Here is a 22,383-nt window from a genome sequence, read left to right as displayed (position 1 = left end):
CTTGTGTACCCTCAAGTTTCACCTCACTTAAAAACTTAGAAAAACAGACATAAAAATACTGTCGTGTCCCAGCCACACTATTACTGAATATTTGCTCGCTTTCTCATTTTTGCCATATACCGGTAATTATAAAATAAATCAATTGGAATATAAATGTTGTACTTACATTTCAGTGTATAGTATATAGAGCAGTATAAACAAGTCATTGTCTGTATGAAATTTTAGTTTGTACTGACTTTGCTAGTGCTCTCGATGTAGCCTATTGTAAAACGAGGCAAATATCTAGATGAGTTTATGTATCCCCTGGAAGACCTCTGAGTACCCCCAGTGGTTGCGAACCACTGGTCTAGATTAAATGACTATATGATGGGTGCACAACTGTTTGAAACACTGTACTTGACGAGTAGTTATCAGTAGTTCACCTTCAAATTGGGAGGACATCTCTAGTGGGGTCTTATGGGGGTCATGAGTTAATGCCACTTCCACATGATCTTGCTGAGGTAAACGGGTGTCTTAGAGTTGGAAATAGGTCTGCTATGATAGATGTTTTAACCAGAGACAACCCTTGTCCTCCTGAGATAACACTCGATGGGACATCCTCTCTGGTGACTGATGGCCAAGCATGTGTAATGGTACTGGGAAAACCTCATCTATGTACAACCTTTGGTGACCTTGCAAACATTTTTCCTCAAGTCAGTTCTTCATTCTGGACCGCATTCCAGCAGGATTGACATAACCTTTGACAGGTACAGATAGGATGTTTTAAAAAAATGATACAGCAGAAGCGCTTCCAAGCTTCTAGGCCAATTTGGAAAATCACCAAGGACAAAGCTGTTCCACTTCCCAACAGTTGTCCAGACTTCTTGGCCCATCCCAACAATAAGGCTGATTTGGCTTGCTTCTTCTCTGAAGCATTCCTAGCCAATGCTCCACAAAACAGAACAATGGTCATAGCTGGAGGGTTTCAGAGACTACATGATTAAATCATCAAACCAAACTCTGGGCACAAGTAAGCTGCAAGCTGACCGTGAAGAGGCAGACACCAGGACTGTACTGCACTGCATGCATACAGATGCTGACTGTATCACCGTGTCAGCACAAGACACTGATGTTCTTCTTCTGTTAATGGCACAGTATGAATAAATGCCTCGCAGCAAGTTGTGGATAACTTGTTACCTGATCTATAGATTGTGTATTAATTATATTGATTACTTAAGAGTTCCCAGTTAACTCTCTGAGGTTTGATGGGTTCTTCTCCCAAGATCAGGCCCAGTATTATTAAAATTAATGGTCAGTTGGGAACCCCGATGTGCATGTTTGCAACACTCACACTTAGAAAAACCCTTCTATATTTGTAATAGTTTTATTAATACAGTTAGCAAAGTCACCAACACTCTAACCCAGCAAGGGAGACAGAGATTCTACAGAATGTACATTCGAACATCCATATACTCACACCATCCCTTGCAAAACAACCTGAAATATTAGCCATTATCTTCCTCATCTTCATCACCAGTGGCCATCATCCTGGCATCTCCCAGCAGCTACACCTCTCCCTTCCCAAGCACACAGGCTGGGATACAGCGTTTATAATATGTCACAGGGATGCCACTTTACCTAATGCCCATTCAGTAGGGGTTTGAGTGAAGAGGGGTTTGCATTTAACTCTGAAAGTGGTAAGGGTAGGGGTCATTCCCATTTCATCTAGCAGTGAGTTCCATTGTCTTGTTCTGGCTCCTGTGAAGGAGCTGGTTCCCAGGGGCCCGGGCCTCTGTTTACTGCTCAACACTTTCATTGTCCCAGGGGAACGCAGCCAATCTGAGAAGTCAGGGATGGGGGCCGCTAGGGTGGCTTCCCCGTCTCGTGACTTCTGCCAGGGTCAGGGACCCCAGGGAGGGTGGCTTCCCCCATGTCATGGCTTTGGCAAGGGACAGGGTTGGGGGCTGCTGGGAGGGGGCCTTGCCCTGCCTGCCGCTAGTGTTGCAGAGTGGGGTTGGGGCATGGGAGCTTATCCCAACCTGTCTGACCAGCGGCCAGAGCTCCGGCCTTCCGTCACTGGGCAGCAGATTTTTTCTAGGGTCCCCACACAGTTGGCCGGGGCCCCTGGGCAGAGGCCCCATGAGGCCAGTGGCTAATCCACCACTGCACTGAATTGTTGTGATCAGAAGTCTGTGGATGTTCCTATCCTAATATATCCAAAAGCTGATATCAGTTCAATGTTCTTGCGGCTATCTGGTCTCAACTTCCCCCCTAAACACAACTTTCCCAGTTCCCCAAAACTCAGGGTGACAGTTGGGCTATTTATCTGTGCCCAAGTTCACAGGCGTCAAAGCCTTATGGTAACTCCTTAAGCCAATGTCTTACAGGATACAGTCCTGTAGGCTGATTACTTTACTGCCTTAACTTATGCCTGTGCTTTACCTAGCAAATATAGGCTACAGAAGGCTGGAATATAAAAAAAAACCAGATACATTCCTGTGCATACTACTCAAGAGAAACTTCTGTCTGTAGTTCCTCAAGCAGACATAGAAACAATACTCTCCTTCCATGCACTGACAGGCTGTGATACTGTTTCCCATATTGCTTGGTAAACATTTTTTTGCAGATTCAGCTCATTCAAATTAAGAAAGGCAACTTGTTTGCCTACTTTCCCTCCAAAACGCCTCCTTATATCTTCTTTTATAGAAAATGTGCCCATCTACATAAAGAGGATGATGATCAATTGTCCTTCATGTCTGGATCAAATGAGCAAAATGAGACTTCAGGACTCCCATTTCACAACCAAGCACAGAACAGAAGTACTAAAATGGAACTTTATATTTAAGGCTTCTTCCAAAATCTCTGGAGTCTGTTAGTGTTTTCGGCCTTCATTAACAGCTCACTAACATGACTACAAAATAACTGTGAGCTAGAAAGAGTATCCTGGCTATGGGCCCATAAATGAGTGCACCTTGGACCAAGAAGCCCAGGTTGGGATTTTGAAAAGTGCTCAGTGTTGACTTAACTCTGCTTCATTCACCCATTCACTTTAATGAGAGTATAGATAGGTCAATGCTGAGCACTTTTCAAAGTCTCATCCCCACTGTGCATCTGTTTCTTTATGTGTAGAATAAATATATTCTACAGGACAGTCCCTGCTGGTGTTTTTAGCTCAAATATACTTTATAGATACTTTGCTGCTTTCAGCCTGAAAAAACACCAACACACACACACACACACACTTTTACTGCAACAAATTCCTGTCCAAGTCATTAATGCAATTTTGTTTTATAGACGGTGAACTTATCAGATAGATGATATCTGCTCAGGCAGTTAGAAAATCCAATATCTCAATTTTCCTCTAAGGATTTCCCAGGGGAAATATGCTAGGGATGTGATAAATACCTAACTTGGATTAGATGCATATACAAACTGTGCAAGGTTTGCTGGACTGGTTTTCATAGAAGAAAACTGTACGTAGACTAAAAGGCAGGATTTTGGTTACATAAAACAGCTACCACCCTACCAGGACAGCCATTTTAAAGCTTGTCCTGATCCCAGGACTGTGATGAAATGTATTTGCTGCAGCAAACACTGTGTTGGAGGTAGGATTCCTGAGTGCTTTGTAAGTGGCACAAGGGTTGAGGCAAGGGCTCTGCATTCCCAGTGAATGATTAAAGATTTGAAAGAGCTAATGAAGGGTTCCTGAGCATTCTGGAAGGTGATCAGGAGGGGCGCACCTGAGGAGCTCTGCACTTCTGCTCCCTACAGTGAGTTGAGACAGAACTAACCAAATAGCTCCAGGGTTACAGAATTTGCACACCTGGTCACCATTTTTGTTTATTTGTTTTTATTTTGCAGAGCTCTGCAGTCCTGGTGAATGAATCTCCTTTCATTGATATTGTTGCCCTTTGGGCTGGCTAGTTAGCCAGAGTTCAGGACCTTGCAGATTTGTTTCCGCTAGGGGTGAGAAATCAATTATATGAGTCAGGTATACTCTTGAGAAAGCTATCATGCAAGGGTATCATGGAGGGTCATTGTAGCTGGGGATGACCAACCAGGACATGGATGGATGATGTGTGGCAGATCACCAGAAGGTCAGCTGCTGAGTGCTCAGAGTTAGAGATGGAATGTGAAGGGGCTTCCAGAAATTCTGCTATGATGACACTGATTTCAGACATGAATAAATGGATTTACTTACTTATACTCCTGATGGAGTCTTGTTTATTTACAAATATTGTACACAAAGTCCTGTTTCCCTGAAAGCAGTAGAAACAAACAATTTCCATTATTTTCCTTGCTCAGAAATTCCAAGTCTGCCACTGCCACATGCCCAAGAAGCACTCTCTGACTGCTTCATCTCAGGATCACACTCACAACTCCTTCTCCAAGCTTTCTCTCCCAACACACAGAGGATGCAACCACATATCCTAAAAATCACCTCAGTGTTTACAGCCAGAGAGACCCCTAGGCCCACATGGCTTAGCTCCAAGCTGCCATGTGCCTAGTGCCTCAGGCAGTAGCCTCCATTGCGTGTCGGTGTCTTTGCTATATTAAAAGGCTTGATTGCTTTTTGGGCTTGTCTACACTTAAAATGCTGCCGCTGCACTGCTGTAGCACTTCAGTGAAGACACTACCTATGCAGACCGTAGGATTTCTCCCATTGGCATAAATATTCCATCTCTCCGAGAGGTGGTAGCTATATCAATGGGAGAAGCCCTACCATCGGCATATTGCTGACTATGCTGGGAGTTTCCACACCCCTGAGCAACGTAGCTATAACAACATACATTGCTAGAGTAGACTGAGGGCAGGTCTATGCTTAGAACACTGCATGCCTTTCTGCTGAGCCTGAGGCAGGGCGCATGGCACATGCATTGGCCTTTACGGAGCCTGTGATTGTCTTTGGCTCCAAGCTTCACTTGAGGGGAGCCATTAACACCTTCCAGCAAAACAATATTTTGTTATCCAGCCTCCCACTCTTTTTTTCTTTAAAAAACAACCACCCTAGGCAACTCCCTGGAAAAGAAGAGAATATTCAGATTGAATAGTCACTCGCTCAAAAGTCAGCTTTGCCCCAATTAAATACTAGGGTAAGGACTTCAGGATTTGGCCCATTGAGACTGTGCTGGGAAACTGACATTTTAAAAACTGAATTATGCCTAAACCAAACCTGCTGCATAAAAAGCACAACTTCCGACTTTTTCAAAACGCTCCCATTCAAGTCACCGGAGCTTCTGGTTCAATACTGTAAGTATCATTTTTTGCTTTCATTGTATTCATGTGCCCCGCGGCTTATGTTGTTGGCCTATAAGCTACAAGGTTGGTAGTTTAAAGTCCTCTTTGGCCTTTACGGCTCTATTTTGAGAGTTTCATCATGTTTTTAGCCATGTGACGCCCATGGATGTTATTGGGACTTCTACAGTTAAATTGCCCTCTTTAACATATATGGTGTAGTAGGAAGAGAGCCTAAGACATAAGCCCTTGTATTAGAGGCCTGGTATGAGGCCTGAGCTAAAGTAGTAGTTAAAGCTTTACTGATATAAAGCAAAGACGAGCTGTGACAAGAGGCAGGATCTGCTCAGGGAATTTGGCAAGAACCGGGCTGATATTGCAGAAATACACATTCCTAAGAAGTGCTAAGCACAGAGTACTCAGGCAAACACATCCTGATATCAAGTGGTACCAGAACATCCCGATATCAAGGATGGTACAAAAACATTCCCCAAGGATAACAGGAACACACTGACCCCTTCTAAAAGATAAGGTTAGGATGACAGTATGTAATAGAGATGTTTTGATTGAACCAACATGTACAAGATGATGGGTAATAACTAGCCACGTGAGGGGGCAGTAACTAACTATGTCAGAGGGGCAGTATGTAACTTGTTTGTGTTGGGATATAAAGATGTATTTTAGAGGGATTGTTTTTGACTAGCCTAGGGAGGAATGGAAAGTCCCGCCGTTCACAGGGCTAGTCCATTGCTACAGGCATACATGTATTAGTGGTCCGGTAGAGACTGCGGGATACTAGTACCGTGCTTTGTTGACAATAATCCTGGCTGGATGCCTTTGTACCTTAACAGATCTTATGGTTATTGGGCGGTTTGCTTGCGATTTGCTGTGCCAGCTGTCTGCGCAGAGCTGGATAGCACACAGGGAGAACAGACACACATGCAGCCAAACATCTGTCAACATATGGGTTAGCGAAGTGGCCAGCTCTGAGATAAAGGGCTCAATTCTGCACCTGTTGAACTCAGAGGCAAAACTCCCATGGACTTCAAGGGTGCAGGATCTGGTCCATAGTGGCATGCTTCCTTTAGGACCATTGTGATGGAACAAAATACCCATCTACATCCCATAAAACTTCCAGGTAGATGGACTCTCTCAGACCGTAGTCAGTTCATTGGGCTATGGTGTATTTGCTCCACAGCTACCCCTTGTGCAAGGGTTCTTGGGCACTGAATCTCTCCTCCACCAGTCACTTCTGCAGCATAGGGAACATCCTGCACAGCCATCTGCCTGTATCCCTGCTCCCCACACAGAACTACTGTCGGGGTGTGGCGGCACAGTAAGCTGAGCACAAGCCCTTTGCAAAAACAAATGCTCTCCACCCAGAGTGAGTATATTTTTCTCCACCAACCACCAAGCCGTCAGCATCAGACACATCTATACTTTTTGTATTAAGGGCCATATTTTTAAAGGCATGTAGGCAGCAGGTGATATTTTCAAAGGCATCTAGGCACCTAAAACTTAATGGGTGTTAGGGAACGAGGTGCTTTTGAAAATTCGAATAGGTGCCCAAATACCTTTATAAATCTGACCCTAAGGCCTTGAACCAGCAAAACACTTAACCACATGCTTAACTTTAAGCACACAAGTAGTCCCATTCAAGTCAGCAGAACTTCTCAGATGCTTAAAGTTAAGCATGTACTTAGCTGCATTAGGACCCAAATATGTTTGCAGGAGGTGCATAGGTGCCATTCCATATCATGTACTGTACACCATGGCATATTATGAGTTATTATGGTATCTTAAGCAAATACTGGCTAACTCGATTCCAACATTAACTCTGATGTCTATGGACTGACAGCTACTATTATGTCTGTATTCCGCTTGAATTTAACATATTCGCTTTCCACTCATTACATGAGATACAGATCAGTACTTTAGCTTGCCCTCTGGCACATGAAGCTTTGGTGCCATATTTCCATGCATAAGTGCTGAATTTGATACGGCGCTTCGGTTTGCTTAATGCTTTGCAATGGTGACCATTAGCAAATGTCCTCTGCCCGTATTTTACTGGCTCTCCAAATGCTCTGATTTCAACATTCTGGGCCACGTGTCAGAATACTCATTTTACAACATAACAAATAATAAAAGGTTTGTACCACCACTGCAATGCGTTAATGCTGCGTTCACAGCAGGCGACTAACCACCGGTTGTCTTCTCCTACTTTAGTCTACAACTCATTGGCATTCCCTTTGGCCCAGATTCTCCATTCCCTGTTATGCAGCGCAAAGTGGCCCTATCCCAGACAGTTCGCCAGTGAAGAATTTCCTCGGAGCAGAGGGAATCTCTGCTGGTCTAGAGCTAGTAGAGATGCTCTAGACACCTCCTACCCCAGCCCCTCCCTCCCAACTCTGGCACAAAGGGAAAGAGGTCACATGTCAGGGCAGGCAGCGGGCACATTAGAGGTGAACTCAGCTACATTCAATCTTCCATTGCCATATGGGACCTTATGTCAGCCATGCAAATTACAGGAGGAGCACTCATATTCTGGAGCAGTGGAGAATCAGACCAGACAGCCATCTGGCTTGATTTCCATCAAAAATATTGATAGAATCAGCATGTTCCCCTGAAATGTTCCAATTCCATCAAATCAGCTTTCTCCAATGGAAAACTTTTGACCAGCTCTTGTGGGAAAGTTTGAGTGAAGAGGGGATTTGCATTTAACTCTGAAAGTGGTAAGGGTAGGGGTCATTCCCATCTCATCTACCAGTGAGTTCCATTGTCTTGTTCTGGCTCCTGTGAAGGAGCTGGTTCCCAAGGGCCTGGGCCTCTGCTTACTGCTCAACACTTTCATTGCCCCAGGGGAACGCAGCCAATCTGAGAGGTCAGGGAGACAGTTTTTCAGAGAGTCAAGACCAATCCCAGAGACGCCTCTGAAAATCAGAACCGCGACCTTAAACTGGACTGTGTATTCAGCGGGGAGCCAGTGCAGAGATTGACATGTTCGAGAGAGACATTCCCAGTGACGCATGTTGCTGAGCTGGTGTTCTGAACTAGCTGAATCTTCCTCAGGGCATGAAGCTTCCTTCCTACAGCAGCATCAGATCAAGGCAGTGCAACAAAGTGCTCTATACGCCATTTTTGTGCACCACTCCCTGACCTGCACTCGGTGCATTCTAGCTCTACCTGACGATCTGACCTCCTTCCTGCACTGATAGCAAAGGTTGAGATGGCCTTGCCATTCTATGGGTCCGATTCTCCCCAGCTTGGCACCTTGTGCAATCATTTACTCCAGGCAAAGAATAAAACACTCCTGAATCAGAGTATTAGTGTATTAGCTCCACTTCTCATCTGCCTTGCACCTTGTTAGTCATTTATAGGTGGGTGAACCTGACCAGGATTTTGACCCTGGAAATGCCCCTTTCATGTTGCATTTCCGGTCTTTTACGCCCTTTGACTCCCAGCTGTTTGAGAGCAGCTGGGGCTGGACTCACCTGGAGGGAGGAGCTGTGAAGTAGTGCAGGACCAATCTCAGTTGTATGCTGACATTCCTGGGCCCCTCTATCTTTCCAGTACTTCATCCTGCTCCCCAGTCTACATGCTAGGTCACTGATTTATCTGCTTCTGGATAGCCCTCCTGGATCCCTGAACCCTGGCTTGGTGGCTCTCTGAGCTCCCTCCTAGCACACAACCCTGCCTTAATCCACCCCTGCTGAGGTAACGTTACCTCAGGCAAAACTGGAGAATTTGATGTGTTGCCACTGCCTAGCACTTGGAAATTCAAAGCCTTTTGCAAACCCTGGGCCTGACTCTCCATTACCTGGGAGCTGTGTATAGTTCCTGAGGTTCTGTGCAGTGTGGCCCAAACCCTCTGCTTCACTCAGTTACAGCTCCCTCCTCTTCAGGCCACTTTATGCTATCTCTGGCCCCAACCCTGTTTAGAGCAGCCTCTAGACTGCTCTAAATAGCACAAGCTGGTAGCAACTTCCAAAGAGACATCCACTAGCTGGGGATAACTGAAGTGAACTTTACTATGACTATGCCCCCTTTCACCGTGGCATGCACCGACATAGCCCCTATGCCAGATCCGCAGGGTTGCCAACTCCATTGTATTGAGTTTTTTTCTTAAAGCCCCAGCTCCTGGAGTCATGTGATAACATGAGAATCTCCGCTTTCATTAGCAAAGGTAAGTCTCTAGCCCTCGTGGCTATTCAGAAGAACTTGAAAACATGGTCCCTAAAGGCTCAAAAATCAGATAAATAAAATAAATACCACCCAACCCTTGCTATCGTAAAAAATGTCATGATAAAGCCAATCATGTGATTTTTGGCGGGGGGAGGAGGAATGGTTGGAAGAACTGGCTGTAGCAATTCTACAGCCGCAGCAGACTCCCCACGTGGGGATGCACCGTCAGTTTCAGCTCCCTTTGCCCTGTTGAAGTGGCACACAGGGACGAATACAGCAGGAGTCAGGATCCACTCCATTAACGAAGCAGTTGGTGTTTGTGACTGCATAATCCATCTGACTGACTGCCTTTCTGTAACACGTGGGAGCACAGGGCAGAACAGATCACTGTTCGGCTGTCTTTTGTTAAAGGCATTCACTTGGGAGCGGAGTGCGTCAGGGCAGAGCCCTAGCAGTTCCCGCTGATTTATGCACCAGTCTCCTTTTTTTATCTCTGGTAGGATTTTGGTTTTTTCAATCAGTTTTCATTAAAGAATTTATTTCAGTGGAGTGGGCAAGGATTTGTATTAATTAATTATTATTATTTCATTTGTGTGGGACTCAGGAACAACAAGGATTTCCTAGAGGGATCATTCTCCATTGAGTGCTAGTGGGGAAGGGAAAATAACTGCGGCAAATAATAGGGCATGATCTTTTTTCCCCCCAGGGCCATAGCCCAGCTGTGTTTGTACAGGGTACTAATAGGCAATTGGATGCAACATTGTTGCTTTAAGCTTTGAACGGTGTAGGGAAGAATTACTCATCCTGACCCGCTTGTTGTCATGGCGACAAGAGATACTTCTATTATGATGGTGCTGTGTGCATCGCTTGTCCGGGAGCGGATGCTAGGCTTGTCTTGGGGGAATTTAATAGGGATCCTGGGTATTGCACTCCAGTGGGGCAGAGGCTTTGTCTGCAGGAGGGAAAAAGATTTGCTTGATTCATTCAGAAACTTTAATTAGGGAGGGAACAATTCACAAGGCAACGATGCTGCTGAGCAGAGGGACTGTGCTGAATGGGGGAGGGAAAACCCCTCGCTGGGGTGGCACTGTGGGAGAGTGAACCTCTGGGAGGTTACCTCTATGGAGTTTTCTCCACATCTTTCTGAGAGGCTACTGGAGAATCAGAACCAACAAGGAGGAGTTCAAGGCCCTGGAAATAGCAGATCTTGGATGATTGATTGGATGCACAATCCCAGCTAGCCAGTAACGCAGATCTCCAGTACTGCTGCTCACTGGCTCCGAGACCCCTTCTCTGTCTCCTTGAGAAAGCCGCTCCATTGCAGATGCTCGAGCTAAGGACTCTCCCGCTCTAAGCTGCCTTGTAACCCCACCCTAAAGTGAAATGTCGTAACATGGAGCGGGAACAGCACAGAAATTAATGCAACTTAGGCTGAATGATTATTTGGGAGGCTTTAGTGCTCATTGCCAGATGGACAATGTGCATCCTCCTCCACCTCCCTACCCAATTCGCCATACAAAAGGCATAATAGATGCAGAGTGACGTACACCATTGCCTGATTTGATTAGGATGATATAACCTGCTTTGTGGATGCCAGACCTCTCTCCCCAAAGGACCCTTATGTTTTAAAGCTGGGGGAAAACGGGGGACAATTTCCCAGGAGCAGTTTTTAAAATATTTTTGTGCAATTCTTTTTTTCAATCTCAATTTTTTTGGAAATTGACAATCAGCTGTAAAGAGAGTATTGCAGGTTTCGGTCACCTGCAGGGGTCAGGAAGAGATTGCAATGTATTCTGGGAGTTTTTTGCGTATCCTTCCTCTGAAGCATCAGAGATGGCCACGGCTGGAGATGGGACACTGGAGTGGGGATCGGCCAGTGCTCTGAAGTAGCACCGAGTATTCTTGCTTGGCTGGCTGGTTCATTCTCATATGCACAAGGTCTAACTGATCACCATGTGTGGGGTCGGGAAGGAATTTCCCCCAGATCAGATTGGCAGGGACCTAGGGTTTTTTCCCCACCTTCCTCTGCAGCATGGGGTGCAAGTCACCTGCTGGGATTATCTGGGTATATCTCACTTAATTAATCCCCTGCCATTCCAGGGGCCTGATTCATCAGTGTACTTCAATCCCTCCTATTCTCTGCTGGTGGCACATAATAGTTCAGGCTCCTGGGGGGCTTAATATTTTGATCTAATTTTGGTCGTTGGGTTTAGTGTGTAGATGCTGAGTGCTGTTGATGGCCTGTGATATACAGGAGGTCAGACTGCACGATCTGGTTGTCCCTTCTGTCCTTAAACTCTATGAGACACCAGCTAGTATTAATCTTAACCAAAACCCCTCAGATTTGCCAACATTTTAGTAAATCTTGGTTGAACTATTTTTCAATAATGGGTTTATGCCTGACAGGGCCAGATCTTCAGCTAGTGTAAATCAATGTAACTTCATTCACTCCACTAGAGCTGCACCAATTTATATCCACTAAGGATCTGGCTGGTGATTAAAACAAAACATGTTTCCCTACAGCTATAGATATTCATTTGTACATTAACCTTGCAGCCTCACAGCTGCATATAAAGAATGGGTCATGTATTTTCTCTCACAATTCTGGATGATTTTTTGTTGATATTGGCCATAGGTGAATGGCTACATAATCTGTAGCTGTATTTTCTTTAATGCCCAATTTAAACCTTTACACCCAACATCATGTGTCCTATATAAAAGTCATGGCGGAAGAACAGTTGTTTTAAATTAAGATTTAAATAAGCAAAGAGATTCGCCATGGGAAGGGATGTGCAGCAGTTTCATGCCACATGTGCAAAGGCCAATATATTAATGCAGAAAAGAAGAGGGTTTTGGCAGAGGACCCTACATAGCAAGTACTGAGCTCCCATGAGAGGGATGTCTGGTTCGGTGGCAAAGACAAGATAGCAATCACTGTAAAATTTTGTTTGCTCTTGCAACAGAATATACCCAACTGGAGAATGAGAGAGATTCTCCCTTCAGTTACACTAATATAAACTCCATGGACTTCAGGAGGTCCTTCAGATTTATATGGTTTTAACTTGGAGCAGAATGTGATCCAGGGTGCACGGCTTAGCAACATGCTTTCCCCCTTCTATGTAGGGACTTGCCTGGCCTTCATCACCACATTATATGAGCATCTCACAATAATTAATAGACTTTACCCAAACTCCCGCAATGCAGGGAAGGTTTATCCTCATTTTACAAATGGGCAACTGAGGCACAGACTCGATTAATCAATTTGCCCATGGTTATACAGGAACATCATGGCTTAGCAGAGAACTGAATCAAGTTCCAGTCCAGTGTCCTTGCCATTAGACCATCCTTCTTACCTTCAGCTACGATACCTGGTAAATATTTAGGTAGAAACAATACATTAAACACTTTTGTACACTAATCTTAATATTGACTCCACATGATTCATCTCGTGCAAATATTGGCAATTATTCCTGAAGTACTAAGGCTGTGTTCCACCTGAACTTAACATGTTCTGTGTCTATCAGTCACACGTGATTGTAACACTACTCTAACTTTTCTTCTGCAAATGAAGGTTTGGCAAAACAGCTGACTCTTCCTAAGGTTGAGTTTTGAATGTAATATTGAGGAACTGGACAGAAGGATTTTTGGCAGGTGTAACTGAATGGGAGTTTGTTGGGGCACTGAAGAGTACAAGGGTTATGATTTGCGGATGGTGAGGCATGCAAATTTAGGTCAGGATTGAGGTGAGTGTTGCCTGAAGTGGTTATTTCCTTATTTTTTATTAACTGTGTTGATAGGAAGTCCCCTCCAGCCACCTTTGAACCTCAGAGCTGAGGATTCTTTTCGGGGAGATAAATATAGCGGAAGTATTTACTTGCCCTTATCACCATTGTTAATAAGGTCACCAGATGGCATTCTCTATGTGCATTGCAGAATACCGGGATAAATCATAAGAGGCCCCATGCCTAGCTCCTGGAGCACTGTAAAAGATTCCCCTCAGGTTTTCTTCCCAGCTGGTGGGAGAACCTGACCATACCCACTGGTTAGCTCCAGCACTGGCCCCACTTCCTTACTACTTGCAAGGGGGCCCTGCCCTTTGTGGGCCTTCTTAAGTCTCTGCGAATGGGATTTGAAAGGAAAGTCAAATGCCCCTGCACATTCGAGGGTCCCCCCCCTTCCTGAGGCCTCTCCAAGGCAGAGGAGGGGGAGCGATCGCTGCCAACGATACAGTGCCCATGTAGTGGCTTTTGAAAAATCTCTCTGGCTGGGCTGTCGAGTTTGTTAGTGCCGTCGCAGCTAGAGGCACCTAAGTGACCTAAGAGCACAATTTCCATTGACTTGTAACATCACTTGAGTGCTTTTAAAAATCCCACCCCTAGAGATGTCAGTGAAGAAGCAGGTCCCTGTTGTGCTCACCACTGTACAGGCAAGTAACAGAGAAGATAGTCTCTGATCCACGGAGCTTACAGTCTAGTACTGGACTGCCTTTTGTTAGCATGAGGAGAGACAAGCACCTAGGACAAGCATGTGAAAGATGCTAGGATTTGTTTACAAGGGATGTTGGGAGCAGCAGTAAGATGTAGCATAAAACAGGATCACCTGCACTGATTCCCTGAACAAACAAATAAGGTGTTTGGTTTGCCCCATCCACCTCTCTTGGTTGCAATCTTCATCTTTCCTCTTGGCATACAAAACTCATGGATAGAGAGAAGCAGGGGCCCATCTACGCCATCTCCCTATTCTGCACGTATATGTGATTGCGAGTCCAATTTGGCAACCCTTGATCCTCACTGAATAGCACTTAGGCATGTAGTCGCATTGGCAACTACACCCAGGAGCAATTTTTACTCAGCATAAAGGCTACATTATTGGCTACTATCACACACCCCCCCTCCCAAATCTACATTCACCTTTACCTTAAGGTTCATTTATGCTATTTGTTCCTACAGCATCATAGAACTGGAGGGGACCTTGATAGGTCATCTAGTCCAATACCCTGCACTCATGGCAGGACTAAGTATTATCTAGACCAGGGATCGGCAACGTTTGGCACGCGGCTCACCAGGGTAAGCACCCTGGCAGGCCGGACCAGTTTATTTACCTGCTGACACGGCAGGTTCGGCCAATCGCGGCCCCTACTGGCCGCGGTTCGCCGTCCCGGTCCAATGGGGACGGCGGGAAACCGCGGCCAGCACATCCCTCGCCCGCGTCGCTTCCCGGCACCCCCATTGGCCCGGGACGGCGAACCGTGGCCAGTGGGGGCGCGATCGGCCGAACCTGCCGCGTCAGCAGGTAAATAAACTGGCCCGGCCCGCCAGGGCGTTTACCCTGGCAAGCCGCGTGCCAAACATTGCCGACCCCTGATCTAGACCATTACTGACAGGTGTTTGTGGAATCTCCATCCTTGGAGATTTTTAAGAGCAGGTTAGACAACCTCCCTAGGCAATTTATTCCACTGCTTAATAATAATGCAGCAGATTATTCCCCAGTACAGTAACTTTTTATGAAATAAAACTTCCCCCAAATCTAGTCTCTGCCTTCCATTCAACATGTTCTAATCATGGCCATGCAATATATATCTCCCTTATTGGGAAAAATGAGTGATTTTGTCTTAGATCCAGCTTTTGTGATCCAGCACCAACTCCTCCTTTCTATACCGGCAGGTCTCTGGGGATGTTTTAAGAGTCGGGCTCGTATTGCATCCTGCGTTGTGTCTTGTGACCCAGACGGCACATGGCAGGAGCTTTGATGAGTAATTCATCAAAATAATTTATATCAAGCCCAATGTCAGTGGAAAGACTCCCATTGATTTTTATGGGATTTGACTTAAGCCCTATATGAAAACAAAATCCAAGTATCTAGCTATGTACGTCTTGGCTGACTAGCTCCAGAAGGTCAGGTTCTGCTTCTCCAGAGACATACTGGATGTTATAAATGTACAAGCTAAAGTCACAACTATGAGAATGTTGAATACAAGAAGTGGATTGTATCATACAAGTGATAAGTGCAACACAATGCTGATGGTGATCTTAGCGCCTTTTATTCATAAAGAACAGTACTATTTCTACAGGTAGGTTTGGGCAGAGTAGATTTTAACAGTAAAACAGCATAATCCATCCTGAAGATTAAAAGGTTTAAAAGTCACATGGCACAGAGGAAGAGGATTTATTGAAAGGATTTCTTTAATAAAGAACGATGAGAAAATACAAATACACAAGAACCACTGAAAATCATGTAATCATAAAATAGTTCAGAGGCCATCCAAGTAGTTTTAAGATTAAAAACCTCTCAGAATATCCAAAGTGTAAGTATAGTTCCAGGCTGGGAAGTAGGTGTCTCTGTTTAATCATTCTCAAATTACAGACACCAGATTCTTTACCTATCACAGTTTTATACTTGTGTGACTCCATCGACTTCAGTGGACGCACTATCGATTTACCCCGGGGCAGAGAATCAAGGCCCGAGTATTTCTACAGGTGTGCAAACTGGACTAGTCTGAGCAGGGAATAAGCATCATTTGCTTTACTGCAGGCTTTACTTTCAGTAGCAGAGGTTTGTCTGCTCAAACAGATTGCTGAGTCTTTCCTTGGGGTGTAGTATTTCAGTTCTAAAAAACTGAAAGTAAAGGAGACCATTCACAGGGTAGACAGGCTGCCATTATCCACTCATATCTCATTATTCAGCTTCTTGCAGCTCTGGCAATAATCAAATGGGAGTACTTCAAAGAAAGGCTTGCTTTAATTCACTCAGTCTTTGGGTTATATTCAGGAACATGGGAAGTGCCCTCATTTTCCTAGGCACTGCAGACTAGATAGGTCCAAATTTCCAGGACTGTGCATGCACCATTACAGATGCAAAACAGAATGTGCACGCACAACTATTGCTATTGCACGTGCGACAATAATCTAATCTAACAGGCCATTTGATCACAAAATGTCCTTGACTATAGGCACAATCATGGCAAATGTGCACACAACATGGATGTACATTGTTGCACACATGTACATGCAGTTTTGAAAGTGAGGACCATGGGTTTTTCCTTTAAGACACAAATATATAGTCAATAACATTTGCCATGTGTTGTCTGGAACTGCACAAGCATTAGGTCAGTGGTCCCCAACCTTTTTCGTCTGGCAGGCGCCAGATGACGAGCCACTGTGGACTGTGGTGGCGGATGATCATCCGCCGAAATGCCGCCGAGTAGCGGCAACGTCAATAGGCGTCGCCGCCGAAATGCCGACAAGCAGCGTCATCCAGAGGCGTCGCTTCCGAAAACCCTCGGCATTTCAGCGGCGACACCTCTGGATGACACTCCTTGTCGGCGGCATTTCGGTGGATGATCATCCACTGGCCAGTATGCGGGCGCACATAGATGCCCCGGCGGGCGCCATGGCGCCCGCGGGCACTGCGCTGGGGACCACTGCGTTAGGTGATAGGACAAAATTCTGCCCTTAGTCATATCCCATGCAGTCCCTTTGTCTTTGATTGGCTTCCAAAGGGTGGAAATGAGAGCAGTAATATTGTAATATTGATATTAAGTAAGATTTAAAAAGTATAAACTCATTAAGTTACCCACCATATTATAACATGATTAGTTATGCTGGCATTAAATGCGTAGAGACTAGTGCATATTATCGTCTAGGAATCTTGTCCAGTCGTTTTATTGATCTGCTTTGTGAAGTGCACTATACTCAGTGCCAACATTAGGTTGATTTTGTGAAATCTAGTGAGGCTCACATTGCATATTAATATACAGAGGGTGGTTTTTTTGTTTCCCAGATGAACATGTTTCACAGACAGGCTTGTCTCTCATGGTTGCTTAACAGACTGACTGACTTTCTCACAGAAGTCTCATTCTTTTGAAAAGCCATTAAGATGCTATAGAATAATTACAACATTTTCTTGGGCAAAGCAAATATCTAAGGTTCTATAAAAATTAAGGATAACATTTTCAAGATCACCTATCTTGCAATGAGACTTAGGCTCTTTTGAAAATTTTACCTTGAGGGAATGAAATATGGCCTAGAGATGGCCAAAGGATTAGTCTGATGTAACCCCTACTAGGACAAAAAAACATCATGTAACTGTGAGACACTTCTACCATCTGGAGGAATGGGGTATAGTGTAGATAGATATTTAGATTTTATTCTATTGATTGATGGAAAATTTGGGTAGCGTATTATCAACTGGCTAGTATGCATGTGCACTATTGCCCTACACTGGCTGGAGTAAAAATTGTACTTGTGATAGGACTTTTACTGCTACCAACTAAAGGAAGGGTCCTATAGTTGAAATGGTGGAGGCCTGTGTTTTTGAGCAGGGGTTTGATTTCAAGCTCTGGTGTCATTGTAAGCAGCCAAGACATGCAGTATAGTGACAACTGAAAGCCCTAGCTGGTCACAGCATCACTGGTTGGGAGGTACTACTATTAACTTTACTGAATTGATCCTAAGCCTTTCATTTAAGTCTTTATTGACTGATGCATACCGTAATTCTTACTGGTGTAAACCCAGCACAATTCCATTGACTCCAAACTCACAGTAATTTCATTGAACCGGTACAAAGAAAAACAGAACTTGGCCCATACTATACTTACATGGGGCCAATCCTACTCCCATTCAAGTCAGTGCCAAAACTCTCATTGACTTTTGTGGTCCAAGATGAAGCGACTCAGAGCTATGTAGAGATAAGTCATCTTACTGTACCGAGGAAGATACCACCTTTATTATTCTATGTCAAGCATATGCCTAGTCATCATAACCACACCAGTGAAAACAGAACTACATGGTGTGATTACACCTTGGAAGGAGTTGGACCTTCCAGTAGGTCAGTTGTTTAAACAGCGGAGTCTCTTCAGTAAGTGTCAATTTAAGTTTAAAATTAAAATAGAAGTTTCCAAACACTATAAGCCCTACATTTTTGGTTGTAAGATGGTAAGGTCTTCAGGGCAAGGAATATCTCCTGCTATATCTGTATGGTACCTAGCATAAAAGGGCCCTCAGACAGTTTGGTAGTTGTCAAAGACATCTTACCTCTCTGGCCTAAAGACACAGCTGCTGCTTCCATTTCACCTCAGAAAGGATTTTCCCCAAGCTGGTAGGGTGACCTGGTGTATTGGAGCCTTGGTTGCCCAATCATATAAAAAGCTCTCCCCATACCAGGGCGAACAAAAAGCCCAAATCAAAAGGCCAAACAAAATGAACAAACTGGAATCCTTTCACTCAGCCTCTTGGCTGGGTCACAACCCTTCCCTGGGGGCCGGACTACCTTCTCCTCTGCCCTTGTGTGAAAACACTTCACCTTTCCTGAGCCATGGCTGCCTTTGCTCCTCACTTGCAGGGGTTTGCACTACCACCATTAGGAGATACCATAGGGGTGCCCCAACTTCCCCCTTTCCCCCCATTCCAGGCTTCTAGAGATCCTATCACAAAGCAGCCGTCCACCTTTAAACAGCATTGCTTCACTATAGTGCCTGTCTCCCTCTGTTTAGGGCCTTCTCCCTGGCCTTTTCTCAGCAGTGCTTCACCAAATCCCTTCCCTAGTTTCATCTCCACAGAGAAGCTCCACCAATTCCTACTTACCTGCCTGCTGCAGCTGCTTCCACCTCTATGCCAGGTCTCACCTAATAACTGCTCCCTCTAGGCTTTGAGACTTTGGCTACAGCCCATTTCTAAGGTCTCTTCCCTAATGAGCATGGAGAGACACTCATTACTCTCCCAAGTCTCTCATGGCTTCAAGTCACAGGCTTTTATAACCCGGTCCTTTCCCCCACTCCCAGCAGCCCTGCTTCCAGCCCATAATCACAACCTCTAGGGACTACACTTCCCAGAACACTTGCCTTTAAAAGGGCCAAAGCTTGGAGCAGGGAAATGCTAGCCTAGGCTTGCCCTGTATGGGACAGTGTACCCTGTGATGGGATAACAAACTAATGGTGCACTGGCTTGCAGTTGTAGTTACACCTTGCCGTCCCCCCTCACTTTGCGATTGGGGCTGATAGGGAAAAATACTGGAAATGTATTAATCATCCTATTGTTATAAATATCAATAGAAAACGATGAGCTTTGTGGAAACTGTGGCATTGGTCATGAGGTTCTGCAAAGAGGGGAACTTAAAGCCATTCTTTTCAGTTCAGATTCAAGCCAATTTTCTAAGAGGTAAAATGACAATGCCGTGCCGTTCAGATAAAGTACTGTGTGTTTCATAGCCTTTACCGGTGCTCTCAGCAGATCTTTTATTGAATTGGGCGGGGGGGGAGGGGAGAAAAGGGGACAGACACAACTGTCATCAGCTTTCATATCCATTCTAGCAAGCTCTGCCTCTAGGGTACAGCATCAAGAAGCTCTCCACATGCAGGACTTTAGATCGAGATCAAGTTCAGTACTTCTGTTGTTTAGATGATAGGCAACAGGGATGCAGAAAAAGTGACATTTCATTTTTCTGCTCTGTGTTAGTGGATTATGTAAGTCATACATTTTAGCATGATATGAGTGAGATTTGGCACATGAAAACCATTGGTGCTAATAGGAGGTGTGTCCAATTCCCAGTTAAATTTACTGATCATATTTATTAGATTCTGCCACCCCTTACTCACACTGAATAGCATCTCACTTCAAAAGTAGCCTCATTCCCTTAAGAGGGCCATCACCAGAGCAAAGCACTACTCAGCATGATTAAAGGTGTCATTGTCCAGCTCTTAATATTCTATTTGTTATGAAGGGATTGTGATTAAGGTTGTGAATTGTTTTCATAGAATATCAGGGTTGGAAGGGACCTCAGGAGGTCATCTAGTCCAACCCCCTGCTCAAAGCAGGACCAATCCCCAACTAAATCATCCCAGACAGGGCTTTGTCAAGTCTGACCTTAAAAACCTCCAAGGAAGGAGATTCCACCACCTCCCTAGGTAATCCTTTCCAGTGCTTCACCACCCTCCTAGTGAAAAAGTTTTTCCTAATATCCAACCTAAACCTCCCCCACCGCAACTTGAGACCATTACTCCTTGTTCTGTCATCTGGTACCACTGAGAACAGTTTAGATCCATCCTCTTTGGAACCCCCTTTCAGGTAGTTGAAAGCAGCTATCAAATCCCCACTCATTTTTCTCTTCTGCAGACTAAACAATCCCAGTTTCCTCAGCCTCTCCTCATAAGTCATGTGCTCCAGCCCGCTAATCATTTTTGTTGCTCTCCGCTGGACTCTTTCCAATTTTTCCACATCCTTCTTGTAGTGTGGGGCCCAAAACTGGACACAGTACTCCAGATGAGGCCTCACCAATGTCAAATAGAGGGGAACAATCACGTCCCTTGTTCTGCTGGCAATGCCCCTACTTATACAGCCCAAAATGCCGTTAGCCTTCTTGGCAACAAGGGCACACTGTTGACGCATATCCAGCTTCTCGTCCACTGTAATCCCTAGGTCCTTTACTGCAGAACTGCTTCCTAGCCATTCGGTCCCTAGTCTGTAACAGTGCATGGGATTCTTCTGTCCTAAGTGCAGGACGCTGCACTTGTCCTTGTTTTTTATTAGCAGCTTGATTTTAATCATCTCCTCTTCACAAGATCTTTGCCACAACTGAATCAACCCATCTTGATTTGGTCATTTGTGCTAGAGGAGAATTTTTTGGCAATCAGAGAGGAAGGATAGGGGATAGGACCGTGCCTTATGTATGGAACTGAAAGCAGGAAGTTCTGGGGCTTGTTCCTGACTGTGCCACAAACTAAATCACTAAAGGTGGCATTTTCAAATGTGTCCACTGATTTTGGGGCCTCAGTATTGGATGCCCCATGTGAGATATCTAGATGTTGGACTTGCAGATGCATCTGCAACTCCAACTGAGATTAATGGGAACCGGGAATCATCAGCTCCTTTTAAAAATCAGGACTTCAATGTCTCAAGTCAGACACCTAAGAGAGAAACCAAGAATTCATTGGGCCTGGAGTTTGAGCTCATTACCCACTCACCTCTAGGAATGATCCCTCTCAGATTGAGACACTAGAGAAGTGGGGTGGAAGCTTGTCTTGCTGTCACTGTACTTCCTTCACTTGTACTTACATTATATAGATGGCTTTCCCATCATAAATCCTTCAAGTAGTATTGTAGACAGTTTTCTGAAGTAAGTGATCTCTTTAATAGAATGTTATAATCATAACAAGTCAAAGATTTGAAAGCTAGGAAATTAAGATAAAAACCCAAAGATTAACAAAACAAAACAAAACCACACAAAGATATGAATGTCTGGATATTCAGTTGTAAGTGTCCTCCACACTTTTATGCCTTTTATCTTAATGGGCTTAATCAAACACCCATTTAAATAAATTTTCATTGACTTCAATGGGCTTTATATCAGGCCCTGTATTTTCAGGCTAAGATTTTCAAGGCCAAAGGAAGTTGGACACCCAATTCTCATTAAAATTAATGGGAATCAACCATCCAAATCACTTCCGGTAGCTTTGAAAATGTCAGCCATAATGTAGAATGTGTGCATGCAAAGTATATGAATCCTTTTCTTTGCAGTGGTATTATATTAGCTATTTCTGATCATTCCAGATGGTTATAAATTGAAACAGGCCCCAACCCTACACCACATCAGGATAGTGGAATTTATCTTGTGGCACAGACCTGTTGATTAAAACCAACATTCACATCACTGAAAAACAAACACCCCGGAGATGAACTCTCTTAGGCCTGGTTTGTTTATTCTATGGTGATTATTCCACACAACGTAATTATCTTGGAAAGCTGATGATGCTGATGCTATGACAAGGCTAAAATATTAGAGAGCCCAATAGACTGTTCTTTATCTGCTCATCCCCATGAAAATGTATATTTACTGCTCCTAAAGAAAATGGGTTTGGCCTTATTTGTAACCCTTTCATCTTTCTGTTTAAAGCTTCATTGCAATTTACCCAGGGTAAATATAACAAAATGAAACACTACAGGAATGGAATGTGGGACAGATGAATGTCTTGCCCACCATAGCGTATAATATTCC

This window comes from Emys orbicularis, chromosome 3, assembly GCF_028017835.1.
Source record: "Emys orbicularis isolate rEmyOrb1 chromosome 3, rEmyOrb1.hap1, whole genome shotgun sequence".
Classification (NCBI taxonomy): Eukaryota; Metazoa; Chordata; order Testudines; family Emydidae; genus Emys; species Emys orbicularis.
This window is presented reverse-complemented; position numbering follows the sequence as displayed.